We start from the raw sequence: 18,325 nt of genomic DNA on the forward strand, positions 1-18,325 counted from the left end.
AATCTATTGTCGTGTATATATTCTGAGCTTTGTCCCATATCAGTTATTGTTGACAAATATATTTGTGTGTGTTGTACTTTTTAATTTCATTTTAAAGTTCTTTTATAGCACTTGGTCATCTTAAGCTGTGTTTAAATGTGGTGAACAAATGAACTTAACTTGCACTTACTACAATGATGGTAATAATTTAATGAATAAGCTTCAAGTGAACGTGTGTGTGTGTGTGTGTGTGTGTGTGTGTGTGTGTGTGTGTGTGTGTGTGTGTGTATTAACTAAAACAACAAGTATGTATGTAAGTATGTATTGAGTTGATTTAAATTAATGTTTTTTTGTTTTTTTATCCGATTCATCGATTAATCGAAAAAATAATCGACAGATTAATTGATTATTAAAGTAATCGTTAGTTGCAGCCCTAGTTTCTACCATGTTACAGAATCTTACATTTGTCAATAATATCAGGAATATATTCCCAAATAATAGATCTTAGGTCTTGGAGGTGTAAAGGTCTACATACAACTTGATTTCTTTTGGGTCCGTCGAAACGGTTCCAATTAGTTTTTATTTTGTGGATCATTCTCCTAGTTTACAGGGTAATATAATTTAAAAAGAAGCTAATTGAATCTGACTGCAGCTCAGCTGTAGTCTTTAACTTATGTGTTTGGTGATTTTGTCAGACGATGATTTTGTGGTTATAAAATCGTGATTTCAAACATACTAAGAACCAAGCAATCGGCCGTTCCAAACAGGCACACGGTCCAAACGCATTTGTGAGAAAGAGCAAACACAAATGTTCTGCAAACAAGCTTTAGTCTTCTCCTCTGCCACGTTTTCTTGCAGTTCTGCTCTCTGACCAGCAGAGGCCGCCAATTAACAGGGAGCCAAACTAAACTCACTCATCACGCTGAAACAGCACCACTTGTCTATAGGTTGCAGTGTTGTGGATATAAGGGGAACTGCAGCAGTACACGTTATGTCCCTCCTCGTTAGTATAGTGGACAGTATCTCCGCCTGTCACGCGGAAGACCGGGGTTCGATTCCCCGACGGGGAGTAACTTTTCATTTTCTATTATTGTGTTTCTTTACCACGATTATATAATATTTTTTTTATGTTTTTGGTGACGCTGTTTGCACTTTTAGATAGGAATAAAGACACAAAAAGAAAAAAAAAAACACAATCAGAAATGTGCTAAACCTGTGTTTAAGAGAGAGGAGGCCTGCTTTGATTGAGTGTTTCATAGACTGCAGCTACGACGATCTCCCTTTGTTGTTCTCTGTTGCATTTTGGGAAAGTCTTTTGTCCAGCATTAGTAAAAAATATTCTTATTTTTATAATAAAAGTAGACAAATGTTTACTCACTCCTAGCAGGAGGATTGGGTCTGTAGATAGATAGATAGACAGACAGACAGATATACAGACAGATAGATGGATATACAGACAGATAGATGGATAGATAGATAGATAGACAGATATACAGACAGATAGATAGATAGATAGACAGACAGACAGATGGATAGATTAATTAATTAATACAAAACACAATGAGAATCAAAGTGAGCAGGATTTTTTCTCCATCCTTATACCTTAGCTAGACAATAACATTTATATAAATGCTGCACCTACCAAAACAAAATGGTGTCTGCTTAAATGGGAAACAGCGCCCCCCAAATCCCACTTGTGGCCAAACATACTAAACATATAAACAGACACCCATAATGGTGAGAACTACCATAGAGAATTAATGGAGAAAGCTTAGGGAGTTAAGCTCCAGGTCTCAGCGCGAACAAGGGTTCGATTCCTCGACGGGGAGAAATTTTCACTACTGTTGTAATACAGTTTTTTTATAACTTTTGTTCACTCGTTTGTAACAGCACAGCAGTCCACTGATATATTCGATGGGACCTGATGTTTCTTCATGTCCCTCCTCGTTAGTATAGTGGACAGTATCTCCGCCTGTCACGCGGAAGACCGGGGTTCGATTCCCCGACGGGGAGTAACTTTTCATTTTCTGTAATTGTGTTTTTTTCCTACGGTTATAATATAGTTTAATGTTATTGGTGATGCTGTTTGCACTTAAATTATTAATTTAATTTAATGCAATTACAAATAATTACAGAAATAAATACAGAAATTAAAAAAAATGTTGAAACTCATACTTATGTATAAATAAAGGAATTCAATGAATACAGGAATGAATAAATACATATACAAGAATAATACTTTAATGCATTAATAAAAGTTGATCAGCAGAACACAAATGAGCTAAATACATATCTTTATTTCTTAAGTTTGTGTTTTCCTGCTGAACTGTCACAGCACGTTTAACGGCATCACCCAGATGTGTCGATCATCAGGAGGAAGAAAAAGCAAACCGTGTTTTCATTTTTACAGCACCAGAGATTATTTTCAGTTCTATTATAGCCTGTTGCATTTTGGTAAAGCATTTGTTCAATGTTCGTGTATTCGTTTTATTTTTATAATAAAAATAGTAGGGCTGTCAAACGATTAATTCTTTTTAATCACGATTAATCGCTGAATTTCTATAGTTAATCGCAATTAATCGCATATTTTATCACATGATTAAAATTTGTAATTATTTATTTACTGTAAACAAAAGACAAATGTGTGAATCTGTCATTATCGCACAATTCCTCCAAGTACCTAACTAAAAAAACTAAAAATCCCTATCCTTACTAGAGTCAATATAGTGTTTAGTAACTCCTAAATAATGTTGATTCCTCACTGACGTCCAGTGATCACCGGTTAAAGAGAGCGTTTGCAGCACCTTGCAGCTGTTCCAGTGTGGCTGCTTTCTCCGTGTCGTACAGGCTGTGTATCCATGACAACTACTGTCTCCCTCGACGGCAACGGGACAGGTCAGAACATGCCAACCGTAGTACGTCTTTAAGACCCGAGTCCTCTACGATGCTGACAGGTCTGCAGTTAGTTGCCACCCGTTTCGCAAGAGCTGTAGTCATTTTTTGGGATTTGGTTTCATCAACAGGTCGGCAAGTAGCACTCTCCTGAGTGGGTAGCATGCTAGCGGTAGCATCACGTTAACTGAACTATATGCTTAGCTCCGTAGGTGGTAGCTCAAGCTTGAAGTGCTTCGGTGATATTTTAATTCGGCTTTACACAACGTGCATAAGGCTTTCGACTTGTCTACGAGCCTTCCGGGAGTTTTGGAAAATAAAAAGCTCCATTCAGAGTTATTGCTGCTGTGTTTCTCCATCATGCTGCAGCCTGCAGCAGCAGGATGTGTTAGGAGGAAGTGGCTAACTATTTGTAGTGCTAAGGCTCAGACCGATTGGTGGGGTTTGCTTAAATGGGAAACAGCGCCCCCAAAATCCCAGTTGTGGCCAAACATATATGACACCCATAGTGGGTTTGATTCCCCGACGGTGAGTACATTTTCAGTATGGTTGTAATATATTCTCTTTTTTTTTGATGCAGTTTTTGCCAAGCGTGCCCTAGTCCACAGATTTTATCGGTAGGCTCAGGTGTTTTTTCATGTCCCTCCTCGTTAGTATAGTGGACAGTATCTCCGCCTGTCACGCGGAAGACCGGGGTTCGATTCCCCGACGGGGAGTACCTTTTTATTTTCTGTGCTAGTGTTTAGAAAACGATAGTGTATGTTTTGACACAGAAAGAGATAACAATACAACAACCATGGCTAATAAATGCTAAATTTATAGTTAATTAGACTTAAGTTAATAGTTATTTAACTGTTAGCTAACATAACAAAGGTTAATTAATCTATGATTATTAATTATGCTATACCTTATGTTTATTGTTGCCCAAATCTCAACATTGTATATATTTTATTAAGTATTTGTTAATGATTAAGAAACTGTTTATAAACCTCAATAAACATTATTTGGATGGCTTTTATAAAGTTTGATGAATACAATACCTTGTTAATAGTTAATTAAGACGTTGTAAAGCATCTATAACATTATGTAGGAAGCTATTATCTGTGTACAAATACTCATCTATTTTATAGATCGGCCACAAAAATAGTAACACTATAAAAACCATCATTAATAAATGGTAAATTGATAGTTAATTAAGCTTTAGTTCAGTTATTTTACTGTTAACTAACAATGAAATGATGATATATGTTACTAATATATGTTAGTAATTATAATGTTACTAGTTATTATGTTTTTACGCTGTTTGCATGCACAAAACAACGGCGTAATGCGTTGTTATGAACTGGTATTGCTAACAATAGCTAACCCTAATGAAAACAATGAAAATCCGACTTGTAAATGTAACGCATTCAACTTTGGTGTGACGTCATTCCCAACTCCAGCTTTCGAGTTTGGAGGTAAATGTACTGCACCATGTCTTGTCACTGACGTGTGCCGAGCTGCTTTTAAAGTAGACAAGTGAGCATTGGTGGTTCAGTGGTAGAATTCTCGCCTGCCACGCGGGAGGCCCGGGTTCGATTCCCGGCCAATGCAACACAGTTTTGTTACATTGCTGATGTGTGAGGACAGGAATGAAGAGAAGGCATACATACAACTAGGTTGACAGGTTTTTCTCATCCTTTTAACCCATAGACTTAGGGTTGGCCTTCCATGCCGTACTTGGTGAGAAGGTTTTATTTTACACCACTAAATAAAAAAATTTCGAGCAGAGGGCACTATTTAGAGGGAGCAATAAAGGGGGGAATGTGGGAATAAAGGGGAAATGCTGAAGCACTTACAGCGGGAAGACACCGCCAGCAAAGCGTAGATTCGTATCCGATCGCTCATCTGGCTAGTCTCACCACAAGTCACAAAGCGATCCTTCTCCTCTCCACTCTACAGAACGTCTCTCAGTGAGCCTGTTTTTACTTGCTTCATTGGTTTCTGCCAGTTCTGAGCTGATGGCACTGCTGGACATCTTCCGATTTTGAAAGGGAAATAAGCAGGGCTGGTCCGAACAACATTTTTTGAGCTTCGAAGCTTCGGTAGTAATGAGCATCGAATATTCAAAGCTTCGGAGAGAGCACAGCCACGTACGCCTCCATACTCACCGAGGTCCAAATGTCCGTTGTGAAACTCAAGGCTGTTGAGTTTGTAACGACAGCAGAAATTTGGCCTCGCAGATCGCTGTACTTTAGAGACAGGGCGTTTGAAATACTGGAGCGGTTTGGGACAGTGTACACACAGAAAAAAAAAAGGTGCTAACTGGAACCAAAAATGGTTCTTTAGAGTGATGCCATAGAAGAACTATTTTCAGTTCCACAAAGAACCTTTTAACAAGAGGTTCTTTAAAGAACCATTTCTGTAAATGGTTCTCTAAAGAACCCTCAAAGGTGCTTCAAAGAACCATCACAAAATGGTTCTTTGAGGCACTATTAATGGTTCTTCAAAGAACCATATTAAAAATTGGTTCTTTAAGGAACCATTTTCAAGAAAGTTCTTTGTGGAGCCAACTGGTTCAATAAAGAACCTCTTTGAAATGGTTCTTCAGAATAAATGGTTCTTTGTTCATTTTAAATGTTATTCTGGGTAGATTTAAAAACAACAACAATACATGCGTATATTTGGCTATTTGACAATTTTATTGTTGACCATATAACTTTAATTCAATTACATTACAAAAAAATGAGAAAAATGTAACAAATGTTACACAATGACAATACAAGTAGATCCAACCAGGCAATCTGATTGGCCAAACTTTCAGAACAACATTACAGAGTTGAATCAAAAACTGGTTTTGAAACATTTGTATTAATTAAATTAATCAGGAACCAGAGTGAAACTAACATATTTATATAGTGATTCCCAACGCTGGGAGTTCTGGGTTCCCCCGTGTCCTGACCGCCGTGTCACAAAGTTCCCCTGGTGTCCGCCATTTGGTAAAGTAACTGCCATGGCAGCAAGGACACCGGGGAACCCTAAGTTCCCTGTCATGAGTGTGACAAATGTCAGTTTTTAAAAATGAGGTTATTGACGTGTGAGGAGGATTTCTGGTCACAATAAAAACACTTTGAAATGAGTTATGACTATGACATTTGGATGTGTTGTACAGTGGGGAGAACTCTACTAAACCAAGCTGGTTCCAGATAGTAGATAGTAGTAGTCCGTCCCTAAATGAAATGACAGTCAGGAAACTGGGGAAGTTCCCATTCACTCTATGACAGATGTTAAGTATTGCACTGGATATCTATGTAATTTAATAAAGCGAGATACTTTGAACCTTTTCAAACTCAAAGGTGGGCCTGTGTTAAGAACACCTGACCAATTTGGTGTTCATAGCTTCATGTTTAGGCTAAGCGTGCTCAGTATTATAGTTGTAGTAAAAAAGGAACTTGTATTAAACACATACCAATATTGAACAACATATGAAAACACACTAAAAGAAAATTAATCTTAACATCTACTAAAATAGAACATCTAATAATAGAAAATTAATCTTAACCAATCTATACTATAAAAACACAATAAAACAGCTATTTACGTGTGTGTGTGTGTGTGTGTGTGTGTGTGTGTGCTGCAAGTCTTTTGTGCCACGCGATACGCTGCCCTTCTCGTCCTCTCTGAAATCCTCTTTGACAGGAGGGGTTGAGCCTCTAGGGGAGTCAGCGCCACCATCAGCCTGCCGTACTGGCTCGTCCTGAGGGCTTTCTCTGGTGTCTGTTGAGGAAACACAAAACACAGAGTGAGGTCTGGTGTAACAGACATAAAATGGAGTCTTTAATGTACATATCTTAGAGTTTTACTTACAATTTGCAGCCTCGCCGTAAACTCCCTCTGCTCCTCCAGTCCCGAGGTCCCTGACTCCTGGTAGGGGACAGGGGTTTCGTCCTTGGAACTGGAGGAGTACTCAGGCTTGCAGGACCTCTTCCTGTTGGTGGAGGAGGAGGCTCCTGGTGACTCTGGTGATGGCATGGTGTGGGTGAGGGCCTGGCGGAAATGCTCCCTCATCCTCTTTGACTGGGCCACGTTCAGGCTGAGGGCGTAGAAGCAGTCAGCTGTGGCCGTGTTGGGGCACATAAAGGTGGCCACCATCTTCCGCTGCTCGGCAGGCAGGTTGATCTTGGCCTTAAAACAATAGAAGAGAAAATATTGCTACTGTTAGTTAAGCCAGCAGAGTTGAATGAAAAGTAATTAATTATTAGTTAATGAAATCCAGCATGAACAGATAAGTGACTGAGGAGAACTCACATGAGCAAACACAGCCGTCCTCAGGTCGGTGAAGTTGGGGGACCTTTTAAGGCCCATCTCCGCCCACGCTACCTGCAGGTGGTGCAAGAAGTTTTAGCATGGGCCATTCCCAGCCATGACAAAAACCAGCTGGTTTGGTGGCTTGCTGGCCGCCCGCAGCTCCAGCCAGCGAAACTCATCAGTCTCCAAGAGTCTTGTATTCCCTGACACAGAAAACGGACAGACTCTTTCAGAGGAGACATTAACAAAAACAACAGGACACAAGTCGAGATTTTAATACATACAGAGATCACAAAATCCCCTGTGCAGCACGCTCACCACATCCATCGCATTCAGGCGAGACTGGGCAGGTAGGGTTTCCCGAAAGTATTCGAGGAACTCCTGTATGTTCCTCAGGTAGAAATCTGCCGTGGTGATGGTCTGGCCTGTGGACTGGAGGTGGGCTGTGTATCTGCAGAAACATAGGCTTTGAGTCAGTCACTGTTCACAGCAGGTGTGTGTCATAACCACTTCACAATAATTGTTTTGGAAAGTCACTTACTTTTCGATGCCATCAATATTCCTTAAAAACAGCCAACTGAACAATTCAGTCTGACCCTCAGTTTTACCTGCCAGGTAAAATATAAAAGACCTGACTCTCAACACCTTGGACTGGGCATTTTCCAGCTGCTTGGCAGTGGGGCAGCTGGTAGTCCCGGAAGCAGTTTTCTGTGAACACACATTTAAAATGATCTGAGTAACATTTAACATTGAGGTCTGAATCTGAAAACACACACACACACACACACACACACACACACACACACACACACACACACACACACGTATATAGTAACGTTACACAACCAATTAAAAACACATACAACATGGAAAGGTGAGCATTCAAAATAGGCTACATGATCGCCGAAAACAAATTTTCCTCCTTTTTCTGCATGTTCACTTTTCAGCAAGCAAGATGGCGGCGTTGCTTTTTTAATATAGACGTTACGTAACGTAACGCAACTTACGGCTGAGGACAGTGACAGCCGGTGAAAAACGCTTTTGCCGCCCATTTTTACACTTCTAAATTAAAATATAAAAAGATAAATTACCATTGGCAATGTCCGTACGTTACTAACGGTCGGTGCATTAGCTATCGTTAGTAACGTTTTATTCATAAACCTTTCCTTAAACCGAGCTAAATCAACGTTAGCTAGCTACGTTTTAGCGCGCTAACGTTTGTCGTAGCATTGACCTAGCTAGCTAGCTAAGCCAGCCAATGTAGCACACAATGACTCAGATATTTCTTAATAAAAAACAAAACAGATAACTTATTAGATAACGTAACATTGAAACTGCAAACAGACATAGAAGATAACAACTATACAGCCTTGAAATGTCTCCACTAACGACTCCTTTGAAATAACGTTAATAAAGTTAAATGTCAGTTACCCTTCATAAGCTAGCTAGCTAGCTAGCTAAGTTACGTTAGCTAATGTAGCTAACGTCAGAGAGTTTATTCTAGAAGCACTGTTTAAACAAGCACATTTTCAGCAACAAACTAACAGTAAAATGAAAACACTTACCTCGCCTCCCTGCCCCAGGAACCAAAGTGTAGTTTAGGAGAAAATTAGCCGCTGGTCCGATGCCCACTCACCAAGAGACGATGTGGGGTGACTGGGTTACGCCAGTTGAAGAGGTGCGCTCGTTTTTCTCTTGTGTGAAGATCCAGCGGGCGGGGTGCCAGATAGAGTGCACTCCTCAATGTGTTTCTGTCTGCGCCCGCCATAGTCCTTTGACGGTATATATTTGCAACGCATAGCGTGTTGGATTTATATTTAATAACGTTAAAAAAACGAACCTAAATCTTATTATTATTTAATAGTTATAAAATCGTTAGACTGTTTTTAAACTAAGCTAAACCTGTACACATATGACAGGCTATGATCTGATGTAATGATACGAAATAAACGTTTTTTTACTCTTCCCATACCATGTCATGACTCGTGTGTGTGTGTGTGTGTGTGTGTGTGTTTGTGTGTGTGTGTGTGTGTGTGTGTGTGTGTGTGCATGCGTTCGTGCATGTCTGTGTGTGTGTGTGTGTGTGTGTGTGTGTGTGTGCGTGTGTGTGTGTAGTATTGATGAGGGGAAAAGAGCATAAACTAATTTGACCTATACCTCAAAACATTTACTCAATCAAGTACAGTATAGGCCTACTTCTTGTGTAATTTAATTTTAATTTTTAATTAATTTAATTAATTTTTTAATACTCCACTACATTTATTTGGTGTCTTTAATTACAAGAAAATACAATTACACCCAATTTTTTCAACTGCAAAATTTAAGTGACATTTACATTAATCCATCAATATTTTTTGTACTTTTAGTTAACATTTTGAATGCAGGTAATTTACCAAGTATTTCTAGTCCTGTTAGTACTTTTACCACTGCAGTAAACCAACCACGCCAAATACTATTTGGGAAACTGTGCTGGGCATTTTTCACTGCTTTCTGATGTTTATATGCAAACCAAACAATCGAGAAAATCTGCAGATTAATCAATAATGAAAATAATTGTTGGTGCCCTAACTTCATTGTTTTTGGCTACCAAGAACCTTTAGTACTTGAAAGAACCATATAAAAGCCTTGAAGAACCATTCCCTAAATATAAAGGTTCTTCAATTGGTGATGACTCTTTGAAGAACCATTGAGTCCTTTGAAGAACCGTTAAAGAACCATTATTTTTCTGTGTGTAGTCGGGCTCCATCTTCTTAATTAATTTTCTGAAGCCTTCGCCTTCAATTACATTAATGGGTCTCATATCCATTGCGATGAACTCCACTATGGCATCTGTTATTTCTCTCTTTCTTTTCTCCGTTATTGGTTTTCGGAATTGTAGTAACTGCTGTGAAGACGTTGAGACGGTGCTGACTAAACTGAACTTACGTACGCTGAGAAGCGTTAAATAACTACTTGAATTCCTTGTGTTTGATGAGCTAGACGTTTTGTTAAGACGACACACTACGGTTGTCATATAGTTTTATATTTTGTGTGACACACTGCTTGCAGAGAATACTCTAGTCCACTGATTGGTTCGCTGCGGTCACACGTTGTGTCATGTCCCTCCTCGTTAGTATAGTGGACAGTATCTCCGCCTGTCACGCGGAAGACCGGGGTTCGATTCCCCGACGGGGAGTACCTTTTTCATTTTTTGTGTTAGTGTTTAGAAAGCGATAGTTTATGTTTTTAGTGACGCACAGAAAGAAAGAGATGGTAACAATACAACAACCATCACCAATAGATGCTAAATTTATAGTTAATTCAACTTAAGTTAATAGTTATCTAACTGTTAACTAACATGAGAAAAGATTAATTAATCATGTTACTGATTATTAATTATGCTATAACTTATGTTTATTGTTGCCCAAATCTTAACATTGTATATATTTCATTAAGTATTTGTTAATGATTAAGAAAGTGTTTATAAACCCCAATAAACATTATATACCGAGGATTTCTCAGTCCTCAACTTTTTTTCCGGTGCAAGCAGCCAAAATGGGTTTCCTCAGGAGGGTGGCTGGCATCTCCCTTAGAGAGTGAGAAACTCAGTCATCCGTGAGGAGCTCGGAGTAGAGCCGCTGCTCCTTCGCGTTGAAAGGAGCCAGTTGAGGTGGTTCGGGCATCTGGTAAGGATGCCTCCTTAGCAGAAAAAAAGAAAGAAGGAATATGGGGCTGGGATCCCATGTATGCAAGGCAACGCGGATCCCAGTACCAGTGGGGCTGGGAACCCTATTGTAATCGCATTTAAGATTATTTTTATTTATTTTCTGTTGGTAAAAGTGCCACTATAGACTAAACTGTGCATAGTGGGGCAGTACCATTTTCAGGACTGGTCCAGATCCCTGCAAGGACCTCGGACACAAAAATGTACACACTTCAACCACTAGGTGGCGCTATAGCAGAAAAATGTGTTTTGTCCTACTACTCATACCATGCGTTGTTATGAACTGGTATTGCTAACAATGGCTAAAGCTAATGAAAACAATGAAAATCCGACTTGTAAACGGAACGCATTCAACTCGGGTATGACGTCATTCCGGGGAGTGAGGAACCGGTGATGTGTTGAGCAGTTTTCACCACCCTCTGCAGTGCTTTCCGGGCATGGGCAGAGCAGTTGCCTTACCAGACTGTGACACAGTTGGTAAGGATGCTCTCAATGGTGCAGCGGTAGAAGTTCACCAGGATCTGAGGAGACAGGTGGCCCTTCTTGAGTCTCCTCAGAAAGAAGAGACGCTGGTGAGCCTTCTTGATCAGGGTAGAGGTGTTGAGGGTCCAAGAGAGGTCCTCAGAGATGAGGACACCCAGAAACTTGAAGCTGGTGACACGCTCCACCTCAGTCCCGTTGATGAGGATGGGGGTGTGTGTGTGCCAGCTTTAGACTTCCTGAAGTTCACAATGAGCTCTTTGGTCTTCTTGGTGTTGAGAGCCAGGTTGTTGTTAGAGATGCACCGATTGACCGGCTGATGACCGGAATTGGCCGATTTTCACGTGATCGGCCATGACCAGCGACCAGCCGCTGTAGTAACATAAAGTAATTAAAGCTGCAAGCAGTGATGGTTACTGGCGGACGCCGCTCCTTGCGACCGTGCATTTGCGCGACACTCAGACGCAGCAAATTGTCAACAATGAAAAAAAGGAACTCTCTGCTGAGTTCAACGATACCTCACACAAGACTCTACCTTAAACGGTTCAAATGTTATGAAAGGGGGCGTGGTTAAAGTATAGGGGGCGGCTCAGTATCACATGTCGACCACACATTATAAGTTTCATGTAAATCGGATGATGTTTGTCATATAAGGCTGATATCCTGTTGTTAGCGGGGGGCGCTATGAACAAAAGTAAATTTTGGCCTGTAGATGTCCTCAGACCTGGACCCTTGTCAATCGTTTGGATCTTACTAAATCAGTTGTTCACACAGGCATGCACCACTTCTATCTGTGGACATGTTTTTACGCTGTTTGTACGCACATAAAAAAACGGCGTAATGCGTTGTTATCAACTGGTATTGCTAACAATGGCTAAAGCTAATGAAAACAATGAAAATCCAACTTGTAAATGTAACGCATTCAACTTTGGTGTGACGTCATTCCCAGCTCCAGTTTCCGAGTTTTGAGGTAAATGGAATGCACCATGTCTTGTCACTGAGGTGGGCGGGGACATTTTCACTACGGTTGTAATATAGTTTTATATTTTGTGTGACACACTTCTTGCGATGAATACTCTAGTCCATTGATTGGTTCGCTGCGATCACATGGCTTTTCATGTCCCTCCTCGTTAGTATAGTGGACAGTATCTCCGCCTGTCACGCGGAAGACCGGGGTTCGATTCCCCGACGGGGAGTACTTTTTCATTTTAGTGTTTATAAAACAGTTTATGTTTTAGTGACGCCGTTTGCATTTTAATAGGCACAAAAAGAGATGGTAACAATACAACAACCATTGCTATTAAATGCTAAATTTATAGTTAATTAAACTTAAGTTAATAGTAATTTAATAGGAATGTTAAATGAGAAAAGATTAATTATGGCCCGAGCACGAAAGTGCAAGGCCCCAACGGTGCCTTGCACTGAAAGTGCGAAGGAACCTATTGTTTTTGGTTAGATTATTATTTTTCCCAATTCTTCGTCGCATTTTTTGAGGGGGTTAGCATGCACGAAAACTCACAAAAATTTGCACACGTCACAACTGGTGAAAATTGTAAAGTTCTGTAGTGATTGGGCTCGGGCATTGCCAGGGGGCTCCATAGCGCCCCATAACGTGCGCCTTAAATTGGACAAAAGCAATAAGTTATTAAAGCTGCAAGCAGCGCTCCTCTGCACGCGTCGGGGTTACCGGCGTTTGCCGCTCCTTGCGACCGTGCATTTGCGCAGCACTCAGACACTGCAAATCGTCACCAATGAAAAGGGAACTCCCTGCTGAGTTCAATGATACCTCACACAAGACTCTACGTCATACAGTTCATTAGCTGTGACAGGGAGCGTGGCCAAAGCATAGGGGTCAGGGCAAACCTTTACCAATTAAAAAGAAAGTCTCTGCTGAGTTCAACGATACCTCACACAAGGGTCTACCTTAAACGGGTCAAAAACAAACTCTGCTGAGTTCAATGATACCTCACACAAGACTCTACCTTAAATGATTCAAATGTTATGAAAGGGGGCGTGGCCTGAGTGAGTGGGCGTGGTTAAAATATAGGGCGTGGCACAGTATAACATGTAGACCACACATAAGTTTCATGTAAATCGGATGATGTTTGTCATATAAGGCTCATTTCCTGTTGCCAGAAGGGGGCGCTATGACCAAAAGTCAATATTGGCCTGTATATGTCCTCAGGCCTGGACTCTTGTTGATTGTGGGAAATTTCAAGCAGATATGACAATGCACACTGTAGAGACAGCCACTTTCTCGTTCATCGCTAAACAATCAAAATGGCCGCCACGCCACGCCCACACCGTTTGACGAAAAGTTTTTCTTTTAATAACTTTTCATCTTTAAGGTGTTGAGATGGTACAGACCAAGTTTGAAGTCCACTGGATGAAATCTCTAGGAGGAGTTCGTTAAAGTATAGCACCTTGACTTTTAGGCCTACTTCCTGTTGCCACTAGGGGGCGCTATAACTTTGAGTCAATATCGGCCTTTAGATGTCCTCAGGGTTGGACTCTTATGAATCCTGAAAAGTTTTGAGCCAGTTGGACAATGTACACTCAAGTTACAGCCACTTCCTGTTTTGATGGAGAAACGCACAAAATGGCCGCCCCGCCACGGCCATGCTCTATGACGAAAAGTTTTTCTTTTAATAACTTTTCATCTTTAATGTCTTAAGATGGTACAGACCAAATTTGAAGTTGATCGGATGAAATCTCTAGGAGGAGTTCGTTAAAGTATGACGTGGAAATGGCCAAAATTGCACTAATTTTGAACTTTCAGTTCAAAATGGCGGACTTCCTGTTGGCTTTAGGGTATGGCTCCAATGACGTTTTTTGTACATCTTGATATGTTACATATGTGTACCAAGTTTCGAGAGTCTACGTTATACGTACTGCAGGGGCTCAATTTGTTTAACTTTGTAGGGGGCGCTAGCGAGCCATTTTTGTGCGCCTATTCCCGAAACCTTTAAAATACGTAAATGTTCCCCAGACTTGATGCGACCGACAATTTTGGTGAGTTTTTGAATATGTTAAGCCCCTCAAAAAGCCGATTCATTTTCCGGGAAAATAATAATAATTCCTTCAGTTCCAATAGGGCCTTCGCCGCTGTCGACGCTCGGGCCCTAAATATACCAACTTTTGAGGGAACATAGGTCTCATCTTCAAGTCCATGGTGCTATTTTTAGAAAAAATTACAAAATTCTATAATTTCCGAAATATTGGTTTTCGTGTAAAAATCTTCATTTTACAAACGCTTGTTTGAGGACTTTAGGATGCATGAAAACTCTCAAGATTTTGCAGCCATATGCACAATAGTAAACTCTTTCATCTGAATTCACATTTAGGCTTGGGAGTGGTATGGTTACTCTATAGCGCCCCCTAATTGCTTTTAGCACTTGGGCACATTTTTGACGGCCTCAATATATACGAAAACTCACAAAAATTGGCGCCCACATAAACACCTGGGAGCTTTGCGAGACTGTACAGCGATTTGGCCCAAACCTGTAAGTGGGCTCCATAGCGCCCCCTAATGCATGGAAGGCCTTAACTTGGACATAGTTGCTCCGATCTTCACCAGATTCAATACCCATATTGCTCTAATCATTGCGGACATATTTCCCATTTACCTTCATTTACCCAACCGGAAGGCAGCCATTTTTAATTGTGCATTTTTCAGGTGTTTTACATTCTTTCGAACTCGTCCTAGGCTGTGATTTCAATCTTCTTGAATCTTTACAGGTAGTATCTGTTGACCCTCATGACGAAAAGTTATCCAGAGAATTTTGATAGTTATGAATTTTGATAGTATAGTAATGCGCAAGTTACAGCAACTTCCTGTCTAAACAGCAACTTCCTGTCTAAACAGGAAGTTGCGTTATCTTGGCAACAATTATTCCGATTGCCCCGAAACTTGACAAGGTTGTTTGTCATGGCCGGTTTAGCATCTGTGCCAAACTTGGCGTCAATCGGCCATTAGATGGCGCTGTTTTAATTTTTTTTAATTAATCAGCAAAATATTAATATATGGGAAACCTACTCTGTCTAACTACTCCTGGGGCGTGAGTCCGATCGGCACAAAAACTGGCATATAGACTCGAAGGACCCTCGTGACAAAAAGTTATCTAAAGAATTTTAATAGCTAAAACAATTAATTAGCAAATTCGCTTTGAGCAAAACCTACTTTTTTTTAACTCCTCCTAGAGCGTGAGTCCCATCTGCACAAAAATGTAAACGTAGACTCGGTGGACCCTCATGACAAAAAGTTATCAAAATAAGAAGAAAAGAATTTTGATAGCTAACACAATGCGCAAGTTACAGAGGACCAACTTCCTTTAGGGGGCTGTCGAAACAGGAAGTTGCGTATCTTACCAAGATTTATTCCGATTGACACCAAACATGACACAGTTGTTCGGCATAGGGGCTTGAGCATCCATGCCAAATTTAGAGTGAACCGGCCATTAGATGGCGCTGTTAGAATTTATTTTATTAATTAGCCACATCGCGATATATGGGAAACATACTTTGTCTAACTCCTCCTGGGCCGTGAGTCCAATCTGCACAAAAACTTGGATATAGACTCGGTGGACCCTCGTGACTGAAAGTTATCAAAAGAATTTTGATAGCTAAAACAATGCGCAAGTTATGGAGGAACAACTTCCTGTAGGGGGCTGTTAAAACATGAACGGTTGTATCTTGGCAAAAGTTATTCCGATTTACATGAAACTTAGAATGTGTGGTCTACATGTGATGTTGCGTCTGCCAGTACCCCCGACTGCAAGAAGGCGAGGGCCCGTTCATCGCTGCTTGCAGCTTTAATTCTTTTTTTTGATTTGTTAAACTTCTGAGGGTAAACTTTAACAAAGATTTGTATTCTTATTTTATAATGTCAACTGACATTTTCAGGAATACATAGTCATGGAAAATTGCCAAAAAGTCATAGAAAAGTATTGGTTAAATTGCGTATGAACCCTGCATACCAAACTGACATAGTTGGTAAGGATGCTGTCAATGGTTGTTCCGTGTTCTCCCCACGGAAAGGGCAACCCAGTGTACAAAGGATATTACTCGGTATTCCACATTTGTTTGTTTATTTCTTTTTGTTCACAAAGGGAAACCAGGTAATAAACCTGAAATAAGAAATGCAATGTTTCAATATTACAAACAACACAGCTCCCAGTTCTTTACCTCAATAGCCTAATAACAATAAGCAACAATAAACACATAACATTAATCAAATCAAATAATTAATCAAATACAAACAATATTATTATTAATATACTACAATAACAATAATACTCATTTCATAATTGTCATGTACACGCTTCACACTTCAAACAATTCATGTAAGTCCTACCAAAACTCTATGCAAGAAGCATGCAGTATTTCTGCTAGCAGCTGGAAACTACAGCTCCCAGAATGGCCTGCGGTAAACCAGGAAGTACAACGTCACTTACGTTGAATATCGGTCCGCGATTCATACTTTTACAGACATTTATAAAGCTAAAGAAAGTAAACACGAACGGAAACGTATGGTGCAGCAATGTCACAAGTCTAAACGTCAGCTTCATCCCACAGCTTCGCCACCTTGTTAACTTACAACTAGCGTTATTACTAGCGGAGCATAGCGTTATCTACATCAGTTAACCAACCTGCCCAGCCCACCGAAGCATAGCGTTGTCTTTAATGTGCAACGGACGTAAACACAGTACAACAACATGGCATGGCGACAGATAAAGCATAGGCCTACATCATAAACACAGACAAGAAAACATTTGTAATTAGGAGAGAGCTTACCAAGTGGCTGCACACCGGGTTGACAGTCATCACCAACTGAATGAATCTCGTGCTTCCTTTTCACATAGTACTCACCGGTCACCTGTACTCACAGCACACTCCTCTTAAAGAGGCACTACACTATTGGGCTGCTAAACCGCAAACGTTCTTCCATAAGTGTCACTAGCTCTGGTTTAAGGTAAACATTTGATTGATTGATTTAATTGATTGATTAAGCATGTAAATAAGAAATAAAACTTCACAAATGACAAAACTCCACAGAAAACACAACAATGGTGCAGCGCTAGAAGTTCACCAGGACCTGAGGAGACAGGTGGCCCTTCTTGAGTCTCCTCAGAAAGAAGAGACGCTGGTGAGCCTTCTTGATCAGGGTAGAGGTGTTGAGGGTCCAAGAGAGGTCCTCAGAGATGAGGACACCCAGAAACCTGAAGCTGGTGACACGCTCCACCTCAGTCCCGTTGATGAGGATGGGGGTGTGTGTGCCAGCTTTAGACTTCCTGAAGTTCACAATGAGCTCTTTGGTCTTCTTGGTGTTGAAAGCCAGGTTGTTGTTAGAGATGCACCGATTGACCGGCTGGTGACCGAAATTGGCTGATTTTCACGTGATCGGCCATGATTGGCGACTGGCCGCTGTAGTAACATAAAGTAATAAGCAGTTATGTATTATTTGGATCTCACTAAATCAATTGTTCACACAGGCATGCACCACTTCTATCTGTGGACATGTTTTTACGCTGTTTGTACGCACACAAAAAACAGCGTAATGCGTTGTTATGAACTGGTATTGCTAACAATGGCTAAAGCTAATAAAACAATGAAAATCTGACTTGTAAATGTAACGCATTCAACTTTGGTGTGACGTCATTCCCAGCTCCAGTTTCCGAGCTCCGAGGTAAATGGAATGCATCATGTCTTGTCACTGAGGTGGGCGGGGCTACTTTTAAACTTTACAAGTGAGCATTGGTGGTTCAGTGGTAGAATTCTCGCCTGCCACGCGGGAGGCCCGGGTTCGATTCCCGGCCAATGCAACACAGTTTTGTTACATTGCTGAAGTGTGAGGACTTACGTAGGCTACGGTGAAAGCTCTGCGTGGAGCCTGCGCAGGACTATAAAATGGCCTTTAGGCTTGGCCTTCCCTGCCGTACTTGGTTAGGTTTTATTTTACACCACTAAATGAACTTTTTTGAGCAG

At 40.7% G+C, this 18,325-nt stretch overlaps 7 non-coding genes across 7 annotated transcripts; all 7 read left to right on the top strand.

Moving 5' to 3' along the window:
* The first annotated feature begins 977 nt into the window (after positions 1-977).
* trnad-guc lies at positions 978-1,049 on the top strand. Its single transcript has one exon. It is a non-coding gene; the product is annotated as a tRNA-Asp (tRNA).
* Positions 1,050-1,920: 871 nt separating this feature from the next.
* Positions 1,921-1,992, top strand: trnad-guc. The gene has a single exon. It is a non-coding gene; the product is annotated as a tRNA-Asp (tRNA).
* Positions 1,993-3,515: 1,523 nt separating this feature from the next.
* On the top strand, positions 3,516-3,587 carry trnad-guc. The gene has a single exon. It is a non-coding gene; the product is annotated as a tRNA-Asp (tRNA).
* An 806-nt stretch (positions 3,588-4,393) lies between these two features.
* trnag-gcc lies at positions 4,394-4,464 on the top strand. Its single transcript has one exon. It is a non-coding gene; the product is annotated as a tRNA-Gly (tRNA).
* Positions 4,465-10,261: 5,797 nt separating this feature from the next.
* Positions 10,262-10,333, top strand: trnad-guc. The gene has a single exon. It is a non-coding gene; the product is annotated as a tRNA-Asp (tRNA).
* A 2,132-nt stretch (positions 10,334-12,465) lies between these two features.
* On the top strand, positions 12,466-12,537 carry trnad-guc. Its single transcript has one exon. It is a non-coding gene; the product is annotated as a tRNA-Asp (tRNA).
* A 5,554-nt stretch (positions 12,538-18,091) lies between these two features.
* trnag-gcc lies at positions 18,092-18,162 on the top strand. The gene has a single exon. It is a non-coding gene; the product is annotated as a tRNA-Gly (tRNA).
* The last annotated feature ends 163 nt before the right edge of the window (positions 18,163-18,325 follow it).

Source organism: Sander lucioperca, chromosome 13 (assembly GCF_008315115.2).
Source record: "Sander lucioperca isolate FBNREF2018 chromosome 13, SLUC_FBN_1.2, whole genome shotgun sequence".
Classification (NCBI taxonomy): domain Eukaryota; kingdom Metazoa; phylum Chordata; class Actinopteri; order Perciformes; family Percidae; genus Sander; species Sander lucioperca.